Source organism: Cygnus atratus, chromosome 4, assembly GCF_013377495.2.
Source record: "Cygnus atratus isolate AKBS03 ecotype Queensland, Australia chromosome 4, CAtr_DNAZoo_HiC_assembly, whole genome shotgun sequence".
Classification (NCBI taxonomy): Eukaryota; Metazoa; Chordata; class Aves; order Anseriformes; family Anatidae; genus Cygnus; species Cygnus atratus.
This window is the reverse complement of record NC_066365.1, coordinates 66,316,568-66,339,092: the sequence shown is the minus strand read 5'-3', so window position 1 is coordinate 66,339,092 and position 22,525 is coordinate 66,316,568. Positions and strand designations below refer to the sequence as shown.

The window sequence follows — 22,525 nt, the reverse complement described above, 5'->3', positions numbered from 1 at the left end:
GTCCCCTCCCTTGTCCCCCCCTCTCCTCCTCCTCCTCCTCCTCCTCCTCCTCCTCCCGCTCCCGCCCCGGCGCGGCGCTGGCTGCGCTCCGCGGGGCTGCGCCCGCCCCCGGTACTGCGCGGAGCCCGCTTTGTGCCGGCAGCCGCGGCGAGGACGGCCCGCAAGGTAGGACGGCTCCCGCTGCCCCCGGGCAGCATCCCCCTGCCCAGCTCCGTGGGCTGGGAGGGATGGAGGGGAGGGAAGGGCTGGGCGCAGAAAGGGGCTTTTTTTCTGCCGGGGCTCCGCTGCTCCGGGCTCAGTGGTAGCAGGCAAAGCTGTGGGCTTGCTGGGAGCTTTTCCAGCCCAGGGGCGAGGAAAAAGACGTGAAGTCTCGGTCGTTTTCTTGGCCGGGAGGAGAGCACGGAAAAGGCTGCGAGCCCGAGCATCAGGCGGAGGCTGCCTCCCCTCGGCCCCGGCACCGCCGCGCCGTGCGGTGCTCGCCCGGGCTCTGAAGGGGCAAAAAACCCGGCTGAGACCCCCCGGAACCAAACCCTCCTCCTGCCGTCCCAGAAACTCGCACCCCTGTCCCAGAGAAAGGCACCAGCCTGGCTGCCGGGGGAGCCCGGCGCAGGCGGGCTGCTGCTTTGTACAGCTGCGAGTTGCATTATTTTCTGCCTTTTAGGGTGGGAAGAGGTGGTCTCTCTGCAGACTTTGCCACTCAAACCCGTTTCATCATAGCGGGGAGGTTGCATCATGTTACAGTCCTGGATTCAGTAAGGGCAAAGGCGAAAAGAACCGGCCTTCCAGATCTATCCCATTGGCTTCACCATCTGACCCCCTCCTTTTTATTTCCTGTTTAACAGAAAGGTTAAAACTAAAAAGCAGCGTGTGATTGGTAGAAGGCTATTCAGTTCGCAGCGACGTATTTTGATTTCTTCCACTGAGAGGTTTTTTGGAAACTCGATTTTCACTTTGACGGTTCTGTCTGTGTATGGGGAGGGAGGCATGGAGGAAACTTGCCAAAGATTTAGCCAGTAGGAAAATAATGGGCGGCAAAAGACAGAGCTGGATAAACAGCCAAAAGCAGACGTTGCTTTATAAACTATGAGTTCTGGAGTCGAAGGAATTGGTGCATTCAGGCAGGCAGCCCTCAGAAAGCAAGGCGTTCACCTGCACCCAAACACCATGTGGGTGAATGGATGCACGCTTCCGAAAAGCAAGACAAGGCAAATGTCAGGAAAAGAAAAGTATTTAGCTAATCTTCCCTTTGGATCCTCTGTGAACAGTTTGATGCAACAAACGCTTGCTGTGTTTGTGCCTGTTTTATATGTCGTATCTGTGCAATGACTGATCTTTTCAGCTGAGGTCTGCCTATAATTTTATCAGCTTTCTTGCTTTGAGAAAGATCTAATTCGATATCATACAGCAATCCAAAGCTTCCTCAGCTGATGGGCTCTGCTGTTCTTTGTGCAGTTCTTTGTTTTGTTCCAGGGGAGGAAAAATGTCACAGCACAGACTGGGTCGGCTCGCAGAGGTATTTCTTTCCATAAGTGCGGTGTCTCACCCTCGCAGGTGCTCTGTGGCCGTGGGCTCCAAGTGTTGCAGGGCCACACTTTTTTTGTATGAAAATGGCAGTATTATGAAAGGCTTCTCCTCTGTTTCCCTTGGAAGGGCTGGGGCAGAGGGACAAGGGAACAGCTTGGCAGCCAGATGGATCCATCCATCAGCGCTCTCCTATATGGGCACTTGGTGCCCTTCAGTCATGCCTTATGCCTCCTGGTGGTTTCCACAGGAAGAGCTGCACAATTGCTTTCTCCTTTTGAACAATTCATGTTTCCTGGTGGAAATGGGGTGGAACAGAACCGAGTCCTGTATTAGAGCTGGAGGGAAAGCAATCCTATCTTTCTAGGGCTATAGGGCACCAGATGGGGCTAAGAAGCATTTGAGATGAATTCTGAAAAAAAGCATCTACGGATTTCTTTGTGTGCCTGAATACCCAGTGATCGCAGTGACAAGCCTGCACGCAGAACAATGAGCAGACATGCACTGCCTTCGGTGATACACGGAACTGTTTGGTGTTTCCCAGGAAATATGTCAGCAAAACTCAAAGTGGTGTGTGATGCTCCTGGTTCTCAGGTAGATCTATAGATAAGGGGATTTGGAAGGTCTTTGGGGTCAAAATCACAGTGTTTGTTGAAGCAGTGGCAGCAAAAAGGGGAAAAATACAGACAATTCAATAGGTCAGCCATTCAGATGACTTAAAATCTTGCAACCTGTGTGAAGGGTTTTTTTTATTTTCATCTCCTGCAGCTTTCAGAATTGAAGAGAGATTTTCAGAGACATCAAAAACATTTGCAAGTGTCACTGCAATCTCAGTGGGGCCAGGCTGTGTTTGATACACGTGTGACTAATGGTGCTGCTCCTTTCAGTGGTGCAAAGGGAGCCTTCTGTAAGGTCACAACAGGAATTGTCTTGCCCAGCTGCTCACTGCAGACTTCCTTGAGACGTTGCCTCAGGACAAAGAGCCAGCATTTCGGGGCTGGTTTATGCAATCTGGAGTCAGTCAATTTAATTTCCGTCCGTTTTCAAAAGTTTCATATCTGATACTCAAGTCAATGAGAGTATGGGTAAGCAAGGGCCTGCTTGGTTAACTGCACTGTTCAAAGCTGTGCTCTTTGTGTGGTGTGGATGGGGCGAGGAGGAAGAATGGATGTGCTTTGTGTTCATCTGTAGGAGATCTCTGCCTGGCTGAAGTGGGAGGGTGGGATGCAAGAACTTAGCTTCCAAACTCCCAAACAGTTTAGTTAACTCTGTGTTATTGTGGTTCTAGTCGCACCAAAGCCTACGGTGTCAACTCCTTGAAAAATTCATGCATCCTGAAGTTACGCAGTTCGACTTGTTTTACATGTGAGTGACACCTAGCTAGTGGTATGGCCCTGGATTTCCACTGATTCATCAGTTTATTGGCAAATACCATGTCTCATTTGGCACAGGAACTTCTGTCTGGGCAGGGCAGGTAAGCATTTTACACAATCAGTAGATAATATTCCAGGTTAATATATCCCAATACCAAATACTCTTAGGCTCCCAGAACCCTAATATTCAGACCCATGAAAGATAACAGAAAAATGGAAGATAATCAAAGCACTACAGCATTACTGTGAACCAGGACTGAAAAAAAAAAATGAGTCCTGAATGTGCTCCTAAGTCTTCCTTAATAGTTATGTATTGAAATTTTGGAGGAATTAATTTTTTTGCTAAGTGTCCTAAGCTGGTCTTAGAGCAAAAGTTTTTAATATCATATCAGATGTCTTTCTGGGGAGCGTCTGCATAAACCAATACAGAGAATTGTCCATCAACACTATGAGGCAGTAGGATAACGTGTCGCTGTGATCACATGGCAGTGATGTACATGGCTGTCAGACAGCACCTACCCATGCACGTATATATGAAGGTCTGGTATTTGTACTGCATATGCAATGGTATAGATTTAGAAGAGCTCCTTGCTCTTACTCTCTGATTAAAAGTTAACTCTGGACTCTCCAGGTCATGAAACACGCTGAAGCTAGCAGTGCTAATGGATACCATCGCAGAACCATAATGAGGGTTAGTGGAAAGGAAGGTATCTCATAGCAGATGACAAATGACGCAAGGGACGCAAGCTCTTTTTTCACATATGGCAAGAAATGAAGTCCTACATGGCAGAAAAATAGAGTTGTCTGCCTTCCATTATCCCATGCTACCTTGACAGAAAGTTGCTCACAACATACAGAGTGTAGTGAGATTTGGCTGTTTGAGCTGCTGAGCACCCTTAACACACAACACTGTCAAAGTGAGCTAATGGGTATCATTTCCCTTAGAGTAGCCCTGGGAGATTACCCTAGGCTGTGAAAAGGATGAATCAATATCTGCTGTAAGTTTCACCGCTGTCCATCAAGAAATCTAGGAAAGAAATTCCTAAGTGGATGTTTTATAAATTTGCTTTCGTATAGGTGTGGTGGTATCTTAAAAGTCGATGCTGTATGCTTGTCAGTAAAATAAGCAGAACTGCATAGGACCATCTTCTTTAAATGTTTTTCCTAAACTGGAAAATAAACATTTTTAAAAATCAGTACATTATTCCTTTCATGGTGACATAGTGGTGGGTGTTTTTTTAGTATCTGGGGTTTTCTGTTGCCGGCATCTCTCTGCTACCGTGTATTTTTGAGTCGTGTGATAATAGCTGTCTTACTGTAGGACAGATGTTGGTAATGTCCTTTCTGTGCCAAAATGTTTATGAGTACAAAATGCTGAATAATAATATGTCCATCCATTGATAATAAGCACCATAAAAGAGTGCACAAGTGATCTCAGATTTAATCCGTAATCTAGCTGATGTCTCAAACCCATGTCTTTTAACCCCAAAAGGTTTTTACCCCAAGAAGTACACCACTTTGTATATGTGAGGTAATTGCCATGAGTTGCACTGAGTATGTATTATTCATTAGGGGACTGCCATTATATCATGTTTGTGAATTCCCCAAAGTCTCTTATCACTTTCCTAACCACATCTAAACACTTAGGGAAAACAAGATTTTGGTGTCCTTCTACTCGACTGACTGATGTTCTGGCTCAATGAATTTAGCCTGTGCTGGTAGCCACTGCTAATGAGCATGTTGGCTTGGTTCATCTAAAATAAACAGACTCTGAGAAATTAGCTTAATTCATGTGAATTATCAGGGACAGCGCTCTTTCTCAAAGAACATGTAGTATTACATTATCTCAGATTTGCAGAGAAGCAAATAGTAAAAGCTCTTTAATGTGCTGCTTTCATGCAAACTACTATAATGAACTGTCTTCCAATCTATTAAGGCTCAATATTTGACCAGTTGCTGTGGGTGTTTTTTATTTTTTTTCTCCATTCAAGTGTGTTTAAGTATCTTTTTCAAACTTATGTGATCTCTGAACGGTTGCACATGCTTGTGGTGTTCCTGCTGTCCAAACAGGGAACTGAAGATAAGGAAAGGTAAGGAAGGAATTTCCACATTATTAGCAATTAGCAGACCCAGATTTTATTTTGTTCAGCGTTTCTTACCAGGAGCAGCTGCAAACAGAGAATTACAACATGACCTTCACTGCATTTCCTAGTGCAGTCATCAATCAGATCTGGCACGAGCTTTATCTCGTCTGTCAGTGTGGCTCATGAGCCACATGCTGTCTAGTCTGGGGGGAAAACAAACAAACAATGGGAGCTACTGTAGGTTTTGTTTGAAATAAAACAAACAAGAGTGAGCTTTTCCCATGTATGCCAGCCTTGTAGACAGACTTCATTTTTTACCATGTGCCATTGGTCTGATTAATAAAATACGATGGTTGGAAAGCAGTGAAAGAGACTCACACTAAACCCCGGTGTCCCTAAGACACCACTCACAAACCAGGGCATCCTCAGCCTTTTGTAGTCATTGTTCTCATTTCGTGCTAATGCTGAGTGTTACTTTTACCAAGGAGTTAATGCAGTTAGATTATTTTAGGTAGTTTCTGCATACATAAGCATGAGGGAAGGAAGAAGGGTTTTCAGCGTTGTTGATTCTTGGATGAAATAACGCAGCTCTGTCAAACAAAGCAGTTTGTTGGTTTTGGTGGGAATGTGTGTGTCTTCACAGGCTTTTCTGGGGCTTGCATTTGGAGGCAAATTTATTATAATGGCCAAGGTCAGCTCATGAGCTGCAGCATCCCACTTTCTAACATGCAAAGCATTATTCACACAATGTAAGTGCTTTGTTTGTTTGCTTTGTGTTTGTTTGTTTGTTTTTCCCTACCGGCCTTGGTCTGCATTTAGAGTTCTACTGGAGTTCAGACCAATTTGTGTTCTTAGATCACTGCTACAAGCCCATGCCTTTTTCAAGTTCCTTTGCTATCCTTTTTGTGCCAGCTGCAGGAAGTGCAACCTTCTCGCCTTCTTTCTGAGGGCTTGGCACAGGGGCAGGTTGTCACTTCGTGCTTTGCTTCCAGTTAAATGGGAGAGCAAGGAGCAACTGGACAGTCAGATGTACTAGTGTGCAGTCATAACTTCCTTGGTGAGCCTATGCTTGTGTGTGGACAGGTGGACATCGAGAGAGTGTGTATATGTATAGGTGATATATATCACAGCTGCAACTGTCACAGGTTTTTTGAGAGAAATGGCTAATTACTAATACATATTTACTCTTGTTTCAGCACCAACTACATTGAGGCTCTGAATTGCAAACTGGTAATGTTGCTGGCCAGGAGTGGGGTATAATCTCTAATTCATTTTGGTTTTTAACCAGCCAGTTCTTGGCAGAAGTTACCTTTGTACCAGGTTTGGGCAAGGAATCTGGAAATGCCATAAGAAATGTGCAAGAGCAGGTGTGAGGAAAGCACTCAGAAAATGTGAAGCAATGTTAGGCAGCCAGGGGGAAGGGTTCTGAAGTGTACGTGGCTGGTGTTGGATGGTGCTGCTAGCTGCTGTGTGCCCGTGGTGCCACCCTCACTGCTGAGCCAACATCGCTCCTGGGTCCCAGCCCAGCGCCTCTGCCTGAGCTCAGGATGTGGCCTCGGCAGAGGAGTTTTGGGAGATGAAAGCCATCAGCAGGGCCCACAGCAGCAGGAGGCTGAGGTGGAGAGGGGAAGCTGTTAGCCCAAATCAGAGCCGAGCCCTGTGTCATCATTTGGGTGCTTCTGCTTCATGTGCTTCAAGCTGGCTGCTTGGCCCTGGCACAGGCTGAACAAAAAGGTGTCCTTTCAGCTAGGCAGTCAGGATGGGCTGCAATGCGGAGATGACAGAATGGCAGGAGCTGAAAACAAGATAGAGAATGTAAGAGGCAAAGTCATTAGGTAAGGAGAAGAAGGGCTGTTAAGTGTCACCAAGGCTGGGGTGGACAAGAGCTGAGCTGCAGAGGAGCCACTCTGATGCTGCTCTGCCACTGGGGCTTAGCATAGATCAGACTGAAAGAAATTTCCCTTGTATGGAATTTATGTATGGTATGGAATTTATTTTTTTAAGCCGAGTCTGTGATAGGGAATAGAGTTAAATACTCACTGGACGTTGTTGCTGGCTGTAGGAGATATAGGCAGAGGAAAAAAAATACATTTAAGTGTAAAAAACAAAACAAACAAACAAACAAACAAACAAAACACTTTTAAATGTTTAGAGTTTTTAACTTTATCAAATATATTATCAAAGAATACCCTCTGGAATGAAAAGGCTGAGGAGCCTCTGTGAATATACGGAGCTCTTCTCGCCTCATCCCTCCATCTGCACCATGTGTTTGCAATTAATTAGGCCCATGAAAATCTGCAAGTCCCCTTGGACAGGGGATGATAGGTGCATGGTGGGTCCTTCAGGAAGAACCGGGAGAGCTGGAAGGAGGTAGAGGCTAGGTCAGGCCACAGCATTTTGTTTTGAGCTTAACAGGAATGAAATCCACCCTGAAGTGTCTTGGGGAAAATTCTGGATGAGGGCCAGTGTGAATAATGCTGAGTGCAGTTGGGTGGGACCCCACCTGGTTACAAAAACAACCATATTACCAAGGTTAGTTAGTTCTGCTGGGAAGGAAAAAAAAAGAAAAAAAGAAAGAATATTTAATAAGTAAAGTTTTATCTGTAAGGAAAAACCCAGTTGGAAACCTTAAAAAAAACACATACATAAAAAAAAGCAAAAAGACTAAGTCTGGCACTTCAGAAAAGCAAGCCCCCAAATATGCAAACAACTGAAATCACACAGCAAAAACCTCAGATAAGCAAAACAAGTGTCCTCCAGGGAAAAGAAGTGCTGTTCCCTCTCTGGGAAAGTTTGTCTGTTCCTGTGGCTTGTGAACTTTTCATCTTCTCTGCGACTTTCTGCTGTCCTTGGTTCACTTTTTGCAGCTCCTTGGTCTCCTGCACTTCTTTCCCAGGAGCTCTGAGAAGTGTTGATGCAAATGCTCAGCTTTAAGTCAGTGAATCACCTCATTTGATGTCAGTGAGATCAGTGCATTGGGTTGTACGCGTGTTTATGTTGCTTTGCTGAATGGGAGCTCCAGCAAACACCAGTCAGCTGGACTGATGGGTACCTGGCCAGATGGCACCGACCTTTCTGCCCCCCAAATCAGCTGTCATACCAACCTCTACTTCTGCAGATGGTAGGCAGCCTGAGACACCTTCCCCCAGAGCTGATCTGGATCAGACCTTGTCCAGCAAGCCTGGAAGACACAACAGTTAATTTTAACCTGACTCAAGGTCCAATTAGTCTCTTGGTAACTGCTGTTCCCGTCTGTCTGTCTGCCATGACTGAGCCTCATATCCATTCAACGCAGCCATTTCCTTCACATCCCTTCGGATGTTCTCCCTTATTATTCTTTACAAAGCACTCAGTCTAGATTTTGCATATGTGGAAAGACTCGCTGAGAGCTGTCACTCCGTTGACCTCATCGTCTCCAGATCTCTCATTTTTCTTTCCTCTTGCTTATAGTCCAACTATGTGACTTTTGAAAACAATTTGAGTGTAGAGATTAGCTACCCTGAAGGCTTCCCTCTAAACAGTAGCTCTCTGTACAGCCTAAGGGCAATTATGGGTATGTGCATGAGGCCCATGCGCTGCCTTCCCAAAGAAAGAGCTGAAATCCTGATCATATTGCAAGGAAAGCAAAAGCTGTCTTGAAGGGTATGATTTTGGGGGTTTTAAGGGATCATAGTGATTTTTAGGGATCTTCTTCAGCCCTCCTCTTCTTCTGTATCACAGTAATATCATTTTAAGTATTATGGGACTAGCTCTGCTGTACTTGCATTTTCTGTTTTTTTGGTCGGCATATCCATAGATGTGCTCCAAGTGTCCAAGATCTAAGTGCAAACTCAGATTGCCCTCAAGTTTATTGAACTTTATGAGAACAAAGGGTAAAATCAGTCTTTGAGGCTTGGGGTCATTTGGGATAGGTTTCCTGACATACCAGCCCTTGCAAAAAAGCAGCTGTTCCAAGGTTGTCATTCTGCCAGCCTTAAAGAAAAACAGCCAAACAAAGAAAAAATACCCTGCCAAATAGGGATTAGACCTTAGTGTGGCTTGAGTGTGCTTTAAGTAGTCTCAGTCTTTGCATTCACACTCGTTAAGTTCTTCTCCCCTTCAGGGAGCTGACTTGGAAGCAGTATTTCTGAACGAGTCCGGCCCTCTCCCTGCACATCACTGGAGGGAAGGGCTGCTTCCTACTGAGGTCTAAATGCTTTTCTCTGTGAGTCACGATCTGGCCAACCCAGAGCAAGATCTAACTGTAAATACCTGAAAGTACAAATATATGAAATGAAGGTGCACACCTTGCCTTGGTGTGACTGCGGAGGTGTTCTTGGTCAGGAGGCATCACCTGCATGGTCCTGTGGCCTGGCTCAGCCAGGACCAAAGCTGCCCAGAGATAACAGAGCAGGAACGGGAACTCATCTGAGATATAGCCTGAGCTATACAAAGAGCCAAAGAAGTATGTGTCCTTCTAGTAAGTTGTCATTAGTGACCTACAGAGCACCTACCTAGAGCAGCTCTTTATGTGTTAATAACTCATACAAAATTAACGACTTCGTGAGATGGGATGGGGATTAGGAACTGGAAATAGCAGATATTCAGGGTGCAGAGGGAAGGAGAGAAGTAGGTTGGTTTCCCTGATGGCTTGAAACAAATGCCTAGCAAAGTTGTGAGGATTTTGGTACACTGCCTATCTCTGATCAGCCCCACTAGTGACTCAACACTCACGAGATTTCAGTAAAAAACCCTAATCAAACTACATTTTAATGAAGTGTATAGGAGGGTAAGAAGCATGTAAGAGTCCTATAGCATCTTTTCCTGCTATAGTCACCTCTCTTTTACAAGTTTTCATCTTAACTCCTGAAACTCAAGTGAGTTTAGCAACACTTCTAAAAGCTGGGATAAACAAGCATTTATTTACTTTACTTTGGAAACTTAATTTATTTAATAAAGTTGGATGTTATATCCACAACACCATTTGTCACACTACTTTTGAACTGCAGTTAATTAGAGTCTAGCTCACCTTGCCCTTCTGTCAAGCAATGTGTGGAGAAAAACATCTCACCTGCTGTCTTACAGCCCTGTTCTCCTAACATGAGTGGTGTCACTTAATTCAATATTATTTGCTATTAAAATCACAGACTAGCGAGTCAGTCAAGAAGAGCCGTGTGAGTTATCTCACTGACATGAGACATGCTGGGCCTCTCCACACATACATGTGTGTTTTTTTTCTTTGATTGTATTCACTGGGGTCATCTATAGGGAGGTCAGGACCATCCCAGATCAGTGCCTTTCTCCATAGCAGTCTGCCAAAATAATCCTTCCCCTGTTCAGTTCAGCTCTACCCAGTGCAATTAAGCCACTAAAATTATGCATACAGTTCTTGAAGGCTCTTGTCAGCTTCAAGAAGGGTGGGACAAAGTGTGGCTCTGTGTGTATCTTAGCACTTCACAGTGTGTACTCAATTTTTGTTTCAGAAAGGTATAAAATAATTGTAGGCAACCATGCTGTGTGATAACAGATTCTGTTAGAGTATAACTACGTGAAAGCAGACAAAGGGCATTACAAGAAGTTTTTTTCTTGGATTGGAAAAATAGCTATTACTGGCATAATTTTTCAAAATTGTAATTATTGGATATTTTCTGAAAATGTGAAATTTCTTTTGTTGTTGTTTCTTTATCAAATTGAGAATTTCCTCCCAGTGAGATTTTTGTTAAATTTGAAAATCATGAGGAAGTGGATACTCCACATTCACCAGTGGAAGTTGTCCAAAGCAGAAGGGGAAAATGCCATTTCAAACTGTTAACAACAAAATGATAAAAGCCACCTGAAAAAATAAATGTTCAGTGGTTACAAATTTCTCATTTAAAGTGCATTTTCTTTTGGAATTTTAAGCAATTATTTATACCGTAGAACACTTACAGTTTATGCTGTAGTAAACCTACAGCATTTAATAATTTATTCAATTTTTAATTCAGAGTTGTAATCAGAGTGATGATTCGTTCTCGTGCTTAAAAAATAGCATCCATATCTACAATAAGTCCCTCTCCCTGGCCCCTTTCCCCACCTGTAGGAAGTGAATTTTTGTGATTGACTAATAATCAGAGGATCATTGACTTAGGACCCAATAATAGGACTGCTGGAAAATCACTGAACTCCAGCAGAGTGTGAATTTTCATTGTCTGCTGCCATTATCTTGCTTTACATTCAGCTTGTCTTCTGGCTTGCTACTAATATTAAAGATTACTAGAAGCTGTGTTTTTGAGGGTACCATTATTTTCCTTTCTTTATCTGATCACACCATGGAATTATGTCACTAAATTAAAATTCTGGTGGTGGTAGGCTGTGTGTCCTCAATGATTAAAAGTGTCATCAGCATAAAGTCATGTGTTCTTTAATTTAAGGATCAGAAAGTTGCATCCCATCTGTTCCAAGTGTGAGAACTAAGAAATGGCATTATTAAGCTAGCTAAACAACTGTAAAATGTATTTGAACATTTGCAAAGGAATTGATTTATGCAATTTTGTGTTGCCAGAGGCTCTTCATCTTCCCATTTTTTTCTGCCTTCTTCATATGTGCACCAATTTTCAGACTCTTTCAAGGGAAGAGCTGTATATTTTTCCTGTATACTGTATAAGATAAGTAATCAGTAATATGTCACCTTTCTTTTGCTGTGTTGTTATTGTAGGATTTTTGCAAAGGTACTTGTTAGGTCAGATTACTAGCAGTTTTCCAGATTGAAAATTGAAACTTCTGAAGGGAACATTTAAAATGGTGTATTGACTGTGACTCATAGCTACTTGTCCAAGCATATTTTCAAATGATAACCTATCAGCATCTACTCATATAGGATACTCTACAGTGTAGGTTGAGCTTGATCTAACTGCGTTGTCCAAAGATGACAAGATTCCTGCTGGATTTGGAAAATGTTAAACTGATTCATCTCCACGGTGAAATCAATGCTTGTAAATATCCTACCCCAGAATAATCATAATTATTATGTATATTTACCTTGTTCTTAAACAAAAGTCTGCCCTGTATGCCTCTTTGCCTTATCCTCTGTATAACTGATAATTGCCTGTCATATATATACATATGTATATATATATACATGTATATATATATATATATATATATGTTTTGTTTTGCCTTGCCTTACTCTGTATTTGATGGAGACCTGCATCTGTTGTGAAATTCCATGTGATAGGAGATTATGGAATCAGGATCCTGAAAAATTGCTTTATAAGGTAAAAGATGAGAAAGTTCCCCATTGTAAGAAACGTGACCAAGGTGCTCCAGCACGGTAATTTTCAGTCCCACCATACAAAGACTTGCCAGTGGGAATTTGTTTGGGTTAGATTTTATTTATTTATTTATTTATTTTTAATCAAAAGGCCATAGACAGAAATTATTTAGGGGATTTCATTTCAGATTATTTTCAACCGCTGTCCTTCAGGGACAGCATGTGACTTGACATGTGCCAGGTCTGCAACCAAAGGCAAAGTGAAGCAGAGGGCAAGCAACTTGGATATTGATCAAAGAATGATTTCAAACAGTAACAGAGAGGGTGACTTGTGAAATAAATGCATTGATGTTTTTCATTGGATGTAGAAAAGTAGTAATGGGTATAGAACTGTTATTCACTGCACTGTGGGATCTGAAGCTCCATTGATGGAGCTGAATTTGTACTGAAAAGCAAAGCAACTGAGTGCATTGTAAGTCCCTGCTTATCTGTGGCACTTGAGGTAGTATATGTGACATTTGTTCAAATGATTTTCCTTCTTGTTGTGGTGGCTGTTGCATAGGTTGTTCCTGATGCTGAGGAGACAGCAGTACTCTCTTTCCCTCCTTCCCTTGGAACAGTGGGATGAAACCTCCGCTGTGATCCTGAACATGACAAAAAAGGGCTCTCAATGTTACCAAGTAGTATGTACTTCAGAAAACCTAAGTCTAGATATTTCTCCCATTTCTATTCCCTGTAAAACTGGTTGAGCACAGGTAAAAGATGTCATAAAGATGGTAGGTAATAGCACTATTAAATATGCGTGTGAAAATAACATGTGGCTGTATTTAAACAGCTGTCTTATTATCTTTAAAGAGCTGTCTCATTGCAGTAGAGCTATTTTTCACTTTCTCTTTAGTAAATATGGGATCAGATTTTCAAATTAAATGCCTGTGAAAGCCTATAGGCACTTACAGTGGGATCCATCCTGCCAGACCTGAGACATACACAGGAGAGCAGGTCTGTAGCTGAGCTTGCTCCCTATAGACTCCCTTTATGATCAGTGCTTCTTGAGGATGTAATTAATCTGTTCTGTTCTATATGTCTATTTTAGGAAGCCTAAACTTCTCCATTGACTGTACAGTGAGCCTAGGGCAACTAGCTCAAATACAGATGACTACATTGTAAGTGTTGGCATTTAGTCAGAGGAATGTCACCTCTGAAGTTCAAACAGCCCATCTCCCTACTTTCAGCCATATAAAATGAGTAATTCTTCTAAAGTTAAATAATTTATTCAGGAGTTTTAAAACAAGATGATGGCTCTTTGGATTTGCATAGATAGTTTTTTGTTTTGTTTTGTTTTTTGTACTCTCAATTTAGGCTTGCGTGGGACTTAGAAAAAAGTTTATCACAATGTATTTATATGGCTACTTAAATACTTTGAATGATCACAGGACTAAATGAAAACATCCTTGAAAAGAGATTTGAAATGCAGGAATGATAACAGACAGATTTCTGGAAATGAGTTTTATGATACAAAATTCTTAGCTGTGTATATCTGAGAATTGCTGTTTAATTTTAGTTCTCTGTGTTACGAGAAATTTGCCGCAGTGCTCTCATAGAAGATTGTTTGTTTGTATACCAAATGTTCGTTCATTCAGCTGTGAGATTTTTATTTATACTGCTGTGCTCCATGCCTCACTAAATAAAATGTCTTGTGTTTTGGTGACCAAGGTTCTCAGGATTAAATAGATCAAAAATAATGAGCTTTATTCTTACTGCTAAGAATTAAAATAAAACAAACAAACAAAAAAGTGTGCTGTCACATCATGGGAAAAAAAATATTCTGAAGACAGAAAAAGTGAGAAAGAAACTAATTATATTGTGCCTTGGTAGCAATCACTTGAAAGTACATGGGAAACTATAGCTAGAATTTGGGAAAATTTTGTTGCTTGTGTACTTAGAAAAAGTGCACATCATAGGCAATGATTTCAAGAAAACATATTGCTTTAGGCAACAACATGTTAATCAATTTAAACATGAACCCTACATCTGAGTAATGTCAGGGATTCAGGATTTTTCAAGGAAGTCCAGGGAGAACCAGTGGCTTGAATTTATTATCAAAGCCTGTGTTGTATTAGTATACTTCAGATCTGGATATAGAAATACAGGCATAGATACAGGGAATGGCTTTCTTTAACAGAAATTCATATATGAAGTATTATATTGCAAGCTGATCTCCGTAAAGGCTGTATATTAATCAAACTTTCGTTTGGTTTTCAATTGTATGTCTAATATATTACATATTATGTATTTCATATTTTGTAAATATTTATGTATAATATATTTTTCTCAGGAAATTTAGTACAGCAATAATTTTCATAGAATTTAGCAAGAAGATTTCTGTGGAAGTGTCTGGAAGTGCTGTTTCTGTATCCCACCTGTAAACATGCAGTAGTACTCAAATGACTCCAATAGGAGATGAACACCTATGAAAATAGGGTTTTGCACCCAAGAACCAATCCAACAACATCTTTTACAAGTGTGAGAGTTTTCATTTAAGCCAATGGGAAAATTCAGAGGCTGTTCATGTGCCAGAAGGTCAAATAAAACAGAAACTCCTTTGTACTGGGGTGAACTTCACCCTTAAGTCAGACAGTGTACACAATCCTACATTCACTGTTTCTTTTCCTGTTGACATTTGTTTACTGGTATCAGTCCTTGTCTGCCTTTCTGTTGTTGCTAAAGTCTTAAAAATAGTTCAAAGACTTAAAAATAGTTTAAACTGTCTTTGTAAAGAATGTAGTCTTCATCACTATTTCAGGCTGAATAATTGCTATCTAGCTACATCTTGCTTATGTTACCTTCTGTGGGTGGCATCCCGTTATTGTTCAAAACATGACGATTGCTGTACTGTTTTAACAAAATCATTTTTGTTGAGGGAAAAAGATAAGTTAAATATTGTAAGGAGCTGGAGAGGTAAAGCGTTTGTTAGAAAGTGCTATTCATAAACACATCACATTCACTCAAGTGTAGACCACCACATGGTTGCTGTTTAGTTTAGGCGAGCATGCATTTATACATTCTTTACAAGGGCTTATGATACACTGAGCAGCTGGAGTTCATGTTAACATTATGTATTAACCACAAAGACAAGACAGAGCTAAGTGAGGGCATCAAGTCTTAGTAGATGTTTGTAGTCTTTCTCCAAAACTGTATCCAGATCCTTAGCAAAACACCACAAGTTGCTACTAGCTTTGGTGGAAAGGGATCTATTGAAGATATTCACACCACCCTCCTTGCCCTGCTATCCAGAGAACTGCTGATATCTGTTAAAGATCAAGACCCTAGACATAGCAGATTTAAAGGACTGAGCAGGGATTAAGAGTTTAAGTGCAAGGAACAATCTTTTGGAGATGCCTAGCTTTTACTACTGGCCTTGATTTGGAAGAAAGTGGTTTGTAACTACAACCATACAGTGTATAGATGCTTATACCTTTTTAGCTCATTAAGATGTTAATAAATACTACTTTGGGTAGGATTTCTTGGCTGAAAACTAAATTGCATCTAGTTGTCTCCCAGGGAAGGTAATGAAGTTTGACCTCATAAATCTGGTACAGGGTACTGCAAAAAATACGCTACAAAGTGTACTGCAAAAAGTGTAAATCTGGAATAAAATCCTATATTATTCAATAAACCTAAATCAAGACAGCACAGGCTTTCAGTTTCCAAAAGGCAGAAGCATCTAAATTATTTTTCTTCAAGCAGCCTCATTTGTTGACCGCAGAAACGTTTGTGGAGAATTGGTGCCAGCTTCTTACCAGATGACTAGCTGGTGCCCATCACTTCTCCCCCTATGTTGCTATTCCACTATCAATATCTTACAGAATGTGTGCATATATAAAAGTATGTAAGTATATATAAATGCACACAAACACAATACATAGTGACAGCACCCCTTCTGTGAGGAGAGAGGAGGGAAGCATCATCATGGGTTGTTTCCTTGGATGTCATTGTTGATTTGGTCAAGCATATCCAGCCTACTGACAGCTGGTCCTCTTTGCTATGTAAAATGTAACACTCTTTTTCTACACTATTTCATTTTGCTCATTGCTTGCACCATGAAGGTCTGCAGCAGGGATTGGTGACTGTTGTAGGTGTTGTTCCTACAGTCTTGTGCCTTTACTGAAGAACCACTGTACCCCAGGAGCTCCTCATGGGTCAATGGAGGATGGCTGAGAAGGCATGCTGTTGAATGACATTCAAATCCATGTCTGCCCTCACACTGCACTGCCTCATCCTTGGAATGGAGATTCTTCTTAACTTAGGCAAACCTGCCCCTTTTTCGTGAGTCCATGGTGGAGATGTGGGATTTTGCTGGAGAAAAAAGAGCTCTAAGGAAATACAGATAGTGTTTCCAGCTCATGAATTTTTTGTACCTTGAGATGTGTCAGAGGAAAGACACAGTTACTTGTGTTATGAACAGCTGGTCTTATATATAAATTAATATATGTGTAGTCTATTGCATGTAGTCTGTGTGCATTTATGCTGTGTAACAGACATCCATACATAAGCTACTAGAAATATACTATCCTAACCTGTTGCAGTGGAATTCTGATGAGCAAATTCTTCCTATCATTTCAGATATATTTCCATTTTCTCATCTATTGGAAGCACCAAAGCTTTACTCCTGGTACAGTCAAGGGGTTTCTTTTTGTTTGCTTATCTTTTATTCTTTCTTTCTTATTATTTTTCCCTCATTTTCTGCATTCATTTTCCATGGTATGCTTGTAGATTTCAAAACTTTGCCAGGAGGTATTTTAAGAATTGCTGACTTCTTGTTGTTACATGTCAGCACAAATCAAAGTGTATGTCAGCTTTCTTTTCCAATAAATAGCTTTATTAAATTCATCTTATGGTGTAGAAATGTGTGTTTATTGCATATTGCTATTACTGTTTCTGTACAGGTTGAATAATATGTTTGCATCATACTTCTAGGAATAGAATAATGTAGAAGGAACTGTACTGTAGTCAATTTCATCTGGAGAATAACATTGTGAGAGTTAAAATACATCACAAATTACACAAGTCTCCTTGAAATGAAAGATTTGAATAACTGTGTACATTGCACTATAATAACATTTGCTTATCCAGTTTCAGTCTCTTCTGTTTAATTATCAATGAGAACCACAAAGTAAAAAAGGTAAAAAGGAAATGGTGGGTGTGGTAGCCCAATGCTTCATTATTTTACACATATTATATATATATATATATATATATATATATATATATATACGTATGTATAAATCTCTACTGATGTTGTATTTATTGTCCGTAATACAAATTTCAGAAAAGAAAATAAACAATCTCCCTAACGTAAAACAAGAAATACTACTAAACTGTTTAATTCTCATATAGATGTTCAGAATGAACTTTACTATTCTTTGCATGGTTGCTTTGTAGTCTTTAAAAGCACAGAGCTGCATTGTTATCAGAGCAGCTAAAGCTTTCCACACAGATGCAGGATAACACTCGTGTTTGGAATGCACTGCCCCAGGGAGGAGAAAGCTAAATGTGAGCCTACTTGCAGCTATTGCTTTCATTTGAAAATAATTATAACTTTTAGGCTATTGGTGACATTGCCTCCAGTATTTTCAGCAGTTTATAGTGCCTGAGTGTATTTCACATATAAGGATACACACAAATATTTTGCATATGTCTTTAATAAATAACATGCTTTACCTTCAGGTGTTTTGTTACAGTATGGTCTATCCAGCCCAAAATTTCCAAGTCATGCATGCTTCAAGAAGCTGAGTATACTTGCTTCAGTAGTCCTCTACTGCATAATAAAACCATTCTTATTCTTGCTTCCACATAGCTACTGAGTCCAACATGTAAACAAATAAAACCCCACAGGAATAAGAACTGTGCATGAGAAGTGGTTCTCTGAGGACCTTGGGGTGAAATGCAGCCTTCCTGCCATGCCCCAGAGTGCAAGATGGAGATGTTTTCTCCCTCCACTCACATCCTGATAGTTGTGTGTCCACCCACAGCAACATGAAGAAAGTCACGTATGTACAAATATTAGTGTATGTATACACATGCGTTTAGGACTAGACCATCTGCAGAAGTCCCTTCAAACATTAACCATTGTGTGATATCTATACTAGAGACGGTGGTTTCACAGCAGCTTTAAATTTAATTATAGGCTGCCACTAAAAGAGTCAATCAACTCTTGCCCCCTGTTCTTTGCTGCTTGCTCTTGCCCTATGTGGGTACTAGTGATCCTGCGGGCATGTGGTAAGCTGGGTCTGTGCCCTGGAAATGAGGGATAAGAGAGGAGCAGCAGCCCAGACATAGGTTAACTTAAAGTTACTGTAAAACCACAGCTTGCTGGGAAGGCAGGGAGAAAAAAGGCAGAAATAACCATCTCATCTGAAATACAAACATATTTGCACACTTGTACGTGCTTCTTTCATTCATACAGACTGTGTTGAAAGTCATCTCAATATCTAAGAAAGTGACTCTCAATATCTCAGAAAGTGACTTTTCACAGTGGGGAAAACAAACAAACAAACAAACAAAACAAACATTGGTATCTGGTTTTATGCAGAAAATCTGGCCTAACTAAGGATTGCAAGTTCTCTTACTAGGAAATAGTTAAGCTGAAAGTACCCATGAGAATCTTGGAAGGGAAGAGAAGTGAAGAGAACATCAATGGGAGGGTTGTTTTATTATTTATGTACAATTATACATTATTTTCTCACAGAGTTATGTTGTTTATCTGATGTCAATCTAAAGACAAGCGGATTAATACCTTTTGAATTTAAACTGTTAGCAATATCTAAATTAACCTTTTTCTGACTTTTCTGGCTGTATTATTTGGATAATATGTTACACCTAATGTCTAAATAACTGCTGTCCCATTTACAAGTATCAGATTGATTTCTTAAGAACTTGGTTTCTTCCTACTTAAACAGCACTCTGCATAATCAAATCTAAATAATGAGAAACACTTATTTTCTGTGAAAATGATACCATGTCATAAAGCTAGCAGCAGAGAAGAGAGTCTTAGGCAAAGATCAGTTACTTGAAGTTCTGCACAGACTTCCTTACTGGTAAACCTTTCAAATCCTACTTGATGAAGAGCTATGGTGTACCTTTCACCATACTAAATTGAAGTACTAAACTGAATTTAGTACTACTTGTGTGTGGCTTAACTACCTGAAATGCTGTGGCATTTAAATTCTGACCAAAAATGGGGACCTTTTAAATTAACATGACTCTTTCAGCTGCAACGGCTCATCAGCTGAAATAAGACCTGGTAGAGCTTCCAAGTATGGGGAAGAGGGACAACAGTATTCCTGGCAACTGTACCAAGGTATGTTCAAGCCCTGACAGATCCATGTCATTCTTTCAAGCCGAGCTGATTTTGAATGGCATGTATAGGATTGCATCCTGTAAATATTCTGCATCTTTCCCTTCATGCTTGAACTTTTGGAACAATTCAGGACAGACTGAAAGGAGCCTATAACCTATTATCTCCATGTTATAATAAGGCTTTGTCCTGTGTCCACGTATTTGCAACCTATTAATCTGTCACAATAGCACATCAATATTTCCTCATCATAACCTTTTTTTATGATGAACAGATAAGGTTAGTTGTGTTATGTATGTATTACCACTGTTAATACTTGAGACAGATGCAGGCTGCTCCTCTGATTAAAATGACTAAAACAATACCAGGAGGTGATAGATTATATAATATTATTTCCCCCAGTGCTGACCCTATTACTCTTCAAACATTCCGTAAGCAGAAACATAGCAAGGATCCTCAATACAAGTCCAGAATGAAGGTTGTTCTTGGACTCCTAAGCACCTGTATCATCTATTTTACCATGCAGTCCCACCTCTTTTCATCCTTATGCTGCTCATAAAACTGACTTCTATAACACTGTGAAGGAGTCTTCTCCAAATTCTGGGCATGTGGGAAGGGGTGTCTCAATCCAGAGTAAAGCCAGGTTAGGAAATATATTACATATATTACATAATAATACTGGCCTCCAGCTTTTCCATATAACTTTATATTTGGAAATACTATTCTTTTTCTTTCTTTCTTTTTTTTTTTTGTGTTGAAATTGAATTCTGCAATTCTTAGCAAAACTGACATAGATTTTTTATTTTTAACTTTGATAACAGCTGCAGGACTAGTTGCTTTGTTACCTCTTCTGTCCAGCAGCACTTTCTTTTCTCTCTCCCCTATTTGTGTCTGAAATGGAGCTGGTGTCAGTTCAAAGACAAGGCCAGTGGCCTACTGGGACATGCTTACTGTTCACTTCTTCCTGTTTTTAGGGGATGGCATTTCTCATTCCCTGATGAAAGCAGCTCATTGAGGTCAACCCACTACTATGCTTATCCCTATGAGATGCAACCACTGAGGGATGTTATTTGCAAAAGACAGTCCCCACAGAGTAATTGAGATTATTAAAACTTAGCTTTTTGGAAGAAAATATCCAACTGCGCTTTTAAAGGAGTGAATGTTGAGAAGGATTTGACTGAGGGCACATCTCATTCTAGTGCTTTGGGGTGTCCTTGCTTCCCCCTGCATCTGTTGTCTCTTCCTGCTTTCTGTGATTGCTGTTGCTTTAGAAGCAGCTTTAGTAGAAGTATTGTTAGATACCATTTCTAAGAAAACATGGTAAACAAATTTTGCTGAGAGAAGTTGTGGATGCCCCATCCCTGGAAGTGCTAAAGATCAGGCTGGATGGGGCTTTGAGCAACCTGGTCTAGTGGGAGGTGTCTCTGCCTATGACAGGGGGTTGGAACTAGATGTTCTTTAAGGTCCTTTCCAACCCAAACCATTCCGTGATTCTATGAATACCTAGCTTTCTCTTCCTTTTGCACATCCAGTTATCTTGTGACAGTATAGCAGTGATATCTGTGTTTTTCCCACTCCAGTATAACTTGAAAACTTTCAGTGACATTTATGATTCAGTTACTTTTGGCAGACATTGGTTCTCCACGTTAGACCCACACACTTGTATAAACAGGACTGGCTTCAAGATGTGTTAAATATAATCACTTAGCTACAAAAACAGAAAACATATAATGATGAAGATTAAGATTCCACTTTTTTATAAACATTTTGGGCTGAAAACAATGGTTTGGAGTAGCAATCACACCCTGCTCACAAGTACTTTCCCCATTAACTTTGTCACCTCTTGCATCTTTTCCTATTGTCATCTGCTTTCTCTCCGCTAAAGTACATTTTTTCTACTCTAAAATCCACAGAAACAGAGTCTGCCTAAATCACATCTTAAACACACAGAGACACATGACAACAGGAAATATAAAGCAAAACCTGAAATATGACACCACCACTCCATAGGGAAAGGAATATTGAATATTAATTGAAATCCTGGCTTTCCTTGAGCCGCTGCCTAGAAGCAGCTTGATGACTGGCAAGCATAAAACACTAAAAATGTGGAAGGGACACAATCAGCAAAACCGTCCAAAGAGTACTTTTGCTTTATTTTGATGTTTGTCTGTAAATGTTTATTCTATGGTATGAGTGAAATAATAAAAAAGGAAACTAAAAAAAAAGTTTAACAAAAAAAAAAACAGTGTGCTGAGAAAAAGAGAAAAAAAAAGAAAAGAGGGGAAAGAGAGGGGAAAGAGAGGGGAAAGAGAGGGGAAAGAGAGGGGAAAGAGAGGGGAAAGAGAGGGGAAAGAGAGGGGAAAGAGAGGGGAAAGAGAGGGGAAAGAGAGGGGAAAGAGAGGGGAAAGAGAGGGGAAAGAGAGGGGAAAGAGAGGGGAAAGAGAGGGGAAAGAGAGGGGAAAGAGAGGGGAAAGAGAGGGGAAAGAGAGGGGAAAGAGAGGGGAAAGAGAGGGGAAAGAGAGGGGAAACAAGTTCTGGTCACAAGTGGTGTCCCCCAGGGCTCGGTACTGGGGCCGGTCCTCTTTAATATCTTTATCGATGATCTGGATGAGGGCATCCAGTGCAGCCTCAGTAAGTTTGCAGATGACACCAAGCTAAGTGTGTGTGTCGATCTGCTTGAGGGCAGGAAGGCTCTGCAGGAGGATCTGGATAGGCTGGAACGATGGGCTGAGGTCAACTGTATGAAGTTCAACAAGGCCAAGTGCCGGGTCCTGCACCTGGGGCGCAACAACCCCAAGCAGAGCTACAGGCTGGGAGATGAGTGGTTGGAAAGCTGCCTGGCCGAGAAGGACCTGGGAGTATTGGTTGATAGTTGGCTGAATATGAGCCAGCAGTGTGCTCAGGTGGCCAAGAAGGCCAACAGCATCCTGGCCTGTATAAGAAGCAGTGTGGCCAGCAGGTC

At 41.0% G+C, this 22,525-nt stretch overlaps 1 protein-coding gene across 3 annotated transcripts in view; it reads left to right on the top strand.

The window, feature by feature from the left end:
- The first annotated feature begins 49 nt into the window (after positions 1-49).
- AFAP1 (actin filament associated protein 1) overlaps positions 50-22,525 on the top strand; it is a 120,586-nt gene continuing 98,110 nt past the window's right edge. Inside the window, exons 1-2 of one of the 3 annotated variants that reach the window (XM_035547119.2) lie at positions 77-165; positions 2,810-2,995. The gene's annotated coding sequence lies outside the window, so the exon portion shown is untranslated. Of the gene's footprint in view, positions 166-2,809; positions 2,996-22,525 lie in introns of all 3 variants that reach the window. The other 2 variants (XM_035547116.2, XM_035547120.2) reach the window with 2 other exon arrangements.